Source organism: Eublepharis macularius, chromosome 5, assembly GCF_028583425.1.
Source record: "Eublepharis macularius isolate TG4126 chromosome 5, MPM_Emac_v1.0, whole genome shotgun sequence".
NCBI classification, from domain to species: Eukaryota; Metazoa; Chordata; class Lepidosauria; order Squamata; family Eublepharidae; genus Eublepharis; species Eublepharis macularius.
In genome coordinates, this window is record NC_072794.1 from 110,620,401 (window position 1) to 110,625,171 (window position 4,771).

The following is a 4,771-nucleotide window of genomic DNA, read 5'->3' on the forward strand; positions in this document are numbered from 1 at the left end:
CCGCAGCCTAGAGCGTCCCTCGCCGGCAGGAGGACCCGGGCCCAAGGCGAAAGAGGGTGACGCCCGCCAGGGGGCGCTGCGCGCGCGTCGCTCCGAACGGGCCTTGGGCGGCGCAGGGCCGCGGCTCGCGGGGGCGGGGGGTGAAGAGCGTGGAGGAACTGGGCGGGGGCTGCCTTGTCCTCCGCAGCGTCGCCAAACGACGCTTTTACTTCTCGCCTAGTGCGCCTGCGGTCTTCCGAACTCAGAGTTCCCGGAGCCTAGTTTTGAATGCTGAAGAGAAACACGTTGAGTAATATGAAAGCGCCTTGGACCATGGAAAGAGTGGTTCCTCCTACCCGCCCCGCTCAGCGTTGAAAAGAGGGGTGTCTAAAATGAACGAGGGACGCGCTGACTGTGGAAGTAAAGAATGTAGCTTTATATTCTCTTGTATTGGAAGTCCTCGGCTATAAACAGTCGCGCTACAGAATACCCGTCCACATGGCCAAACAGAATACCTTTGTATAAAATGAAGGGTCCTGTAAATGAAGAGTCTTGTAACTTAATGTTACCGCCTCGAATATTGGCCTGTTAGATTTAGGAACTTGTAGTTAAATGTATGATTGCCTCCATTGGAATGGCTTGCTGTTGAAAGGACAGGAAAGTTATGTAACTCATTAGCCGATTTTCAGGCAATGAATAATGAGCCTACATAGATGACCCCCCCCCCCAACCTAGCCCTTGGAGATACTATATTTATTTGTGTTTTATTCATGTTATAGCCTGCCCTTCTCACTGGGGAGTCAAGGAGGATTACACAGAATGAGTGACTAGAATCAACAGGATAGGACATCCAATAAGCAATGCAATAGGATTTGGAACAAACCAGAAATCTGAAAACAACTGAGGCAAATCATAAGTATTCTTTTTTGAGATTAGTTCAAGGGAAGACCTATGTAGAGTGTGTTACAGTAGTCTACTCTCCACCTGGCATGGATCCATGTGGCCACATTGGCTGTGTCAAGGTAGGGGGACATTTTCCAAGCTAAACTGAGAAGGCATTTTTGCAGCTGCATTAACTTGCTTCTCTAGCAGCAGTGCTAGGTCTAGTGTAACCCCTAGGCTCTGAGTCAGCCAGGATCAATTGAACTCCATAAAAGGTCAGAAACACGATGTCCTTCAATATCTCCACCATCCTAGGCAGCTTCACTTCCATCTTGTCTGGGTTCTGTTTCAATTTGTTTGCTTTCAGCCATTTGACCACAGCTGTCAGGTAGCAGCTTAAGGCATCTACTGCATCACCATGGCATTTGAATAGGAAAATATAGAGCTGGGTGTCATTTGCATATTGGTGACATCCAATTCCATGGTTACGAATGATTGCTCCTAAAGGCTTTTACATAGAGCTTGAATAACATGGGGGATAAGATTGTACTCTTTGGAACTCCTCAACATAGTTCCTGCACTGAAGATACCTGCTATCCAACAGCAACCTTTTGTTTCTGTTCCTTGACGAATTATTTAAACCTGTCCAAGGCACAGGGGCGGTGCCAGGGTTTCTAACACCCGAGGCTGGGGGCAGCGCCAGGTCTGTTGCTCCCCTACACGCGCGCTCAGAATGCGCACGCGCACCCTGGACTGTGTGATGACATAGCTGCATGTGACATCACCATGCAGCAAGCCAGCCCCATTGGTGCAGCGGGCGGCTGGGATGGTGCACGGAGGCTGTCTGTGCTCCCAGTTGGGTGCAGCGGGTGGCTGAGGAGGTGCACATGCGTCCTCCCAGCCTTCCCGCTCTGTTGTTCTGCATGCCGCGCCTGGCCCACAGCTGTTGCGCCCAGCTGGGGGCGTGTGTTGGCGGCAGCAGGGCGGGAGGGCTGGCAGGCTGCAGCAGCTGCAGGCCAGGCACAGCAGGCGGCCAGGGCAGCGTGCGAGCAGCTTCCCATCCCTCCCGCTCAGCCACCAGCGCTGCCACTACCACCTCCACGGTGCGATTCTGCCCCCGGTGCCCCCTCCGCGCCTCAGTGCTCAAGGCAGGGGCTGGACCTGCCAAGGCACATCCCTAGTTGATGCAGAACCCCACAGCCCAACTATTATGAGGCATTAGGCAAAGCACGCATATTATTCTCACTCTGAAGTCACGCCATTGGCTTCCCATCAGTTATGGGGCTCAGTTCAAGGTTTTGAACTGAGTCAGTTTGGTGTAGTGGTTAAGAGCATGGGACTCTAATCTGGAGAGCCGAGTTTGATTCCCCACTCCACTTGAAACCAGCTGGGTGACCTTGGGCTAGTCACGGCTTTCTGGAGCTCTCTCACCTCACAGGGTGTCTTGTGGGGATAATAATGACATACTTTGTAAACCACTCTGAGTGGGCACTAAGTCCTGAAGGGCGATATATAAATCAAATGTTGTTGTTGACTATCACATACAAAGCTGTTCATGGCTTCAGTTCCTCATATCTACAGGACTGCTTCTCTTTCTATGCTCCACCATGGCAGCTTCACTCATCTGAACAGGATCTTCTGAAGGTGACACTCTGCACATTGAAAAATCAACAGCTGCCCATGTACATGTATTCACTGTGATGGCCCTCACCTGAAGACAGCAGGAAAGCTCTCATTCGATTTGGTTTCCTGCTGCTCTCTCAATCACTTCATGGAAAGAGCAGGTTAGACAGAGATAATAGGCCACATCATTTTTTTGTAGGGCGTTTTTTTAAATAGAGGATGAATAACTGCCTCTTTGAAAGGCTGAGTGAAAGTGTCTTGAGTTAGTGATCAATTTATAATTAGGGGTGTGCGCTTCGGGTTTCCTATTCGGGTAAATTACCCGAATCAGACCCAATCCGTAAAGATTAGAGATACCGAATCTGGCCCCAATTCGGAAATCCCTAATCAAAGCTTTCCGAAGCATACGCCTCCTGAGCACTGCCTCCTGAGCTTGTGGGGCGTTGGGGAAGTCTGGAGCTGCCTCCACCTCTGGCCCTTCCTGCCCCTCAATTGGCCGTGGCGCGCCAGCAGCCATTTGAGGGGCTGGAAGGGCGGGAGGAGGTGGAGAAAGCCCTTCCTGCCCCTCAAATGACCGCAGCCAATTGAGGGGCAGGAAGGGCCAAAGGAGGCAGTGGCGTCTCCAGCCTTCCCCACTGCCCCACAGGCTCAGGCGGCGGTGCAGTGGTAGAGGAGCCGAACCGGCTGGCTCCAGGCCGTCGCAGCCTCGTGCTGCCACTGCTGCTACAGTGGCGGCGGCAGCCCGCCGCCCAGCTGACAAAGACCCTCCCACCAGGTAAGTGGGTGGGGGGTGAAGGGGTTTCCACGGGGTGTGTGGGTGGAGGGGTTACCCCAGGGGGGTGGGAGGTGGAGGTGGGGGAGTTTCCCCCCCTCACTTCAGTATGCTCCGAATATTTATGGAGCATATCGAAGCGAGTAAAATACCTTAATTCCGAAGCAGCTTGCCACTTCGGAATTAAGATATTTCCGTATTTTTCCCCGCAACCTGGCCCTGTACACCCCTATTTATAATACATAGTAAGGACTTGTTGATGTGGCCCTTTCATGATTTTAATAGCCAAGATGGGCAACAATCCAAGGTACATGTAGCGGTGTTCACATATCCCAGGATCTTGTCAACATCCGTTACAGAAACTGGATCAAAATGGTTCATAAACAGACCAGGCAGTGTATTACACATTTCTTCTGGCAAACATATGTTACAATTAATATCCAGATCAGAGATATTCTTGATATTTTATTAGCAATAATCATTGCAAAATCAGCTAATTGTTCCTGGGACAACAAATGCACAGATTTAGGAGTCGGCAGGTTCTATCCAAAGTCTGCTGTATCTGTCAATATTTGCTCAACAGCATTTTAGGGAGCAAAGTCAGATATAGTGAGTTTTTTTGTATGCATGAGACGGGAAGAACCCATGGGCAACTTCTGCCCCAGTTTAATTTCAGTTTTCTGCTTTCTGGAAACACAATAACTAGGGTCGAAAAAGTGGGCACTCCTGATTGGGGCGGCGGGGAGGGGGGAGGGGAGCTGATAGCAAGAACCTAGAGGCAGTAGCAGATAAAAACTCTGGTAATATTTACTCATTTGTTTTTTATAGAATGTTGTGTAAAGCTTTCTGAAACATGTAATCCCTGGGTATAAGAACTTCCCTTCACCTCCACCCAAAAGGTTGGATGGCTTATTCAAACAATATCTTAATTAGTCTTTTTGCATGTGAAGACAAGACATTCAGAGGCACAGTCAGGGTACAGACAGTATACACTGCACCCAACTCTTGCCACAACAGTTGTTAAACAATTGACATACGTTCTTCCAGCACAGATGGAACGTCACATAAGCAAAACAACACTCTCCCTTTATGCTGTCTCATGCCAAATGTCACACAGGGCTTTCACTCAAACCAGTTTGAGTTGGCAAAATATTTAGTTTTCCCTGAAAGAAATCCTCATGGATTTGAATGTCATTAAAAGGTGTGTCCCTCTTTTTCCTGCTCCATATGCCCTTGTTTATGGCTGTCAAACACACCTGCCCACACATGCCAGCAAGTGCCAGTGGAATCTCTGTAGTTTTAATTAATATCATAAAATCATAATTCTCAATATTCCCGCCCACGTACCACAGCAAGTGTTCAAACAGATTGCAGTACATGAAGTATGTTTAAAGCTTGGTTCTCTCAGCCATGCACTCCAGTGCATTTACATGAACCAGGCTTTCAAGATCAAGGGGGAGGGAAATAACAGGACTCAGATGTTCTTTCACTCTGATGTCAAAAGTCTTTTCCCAC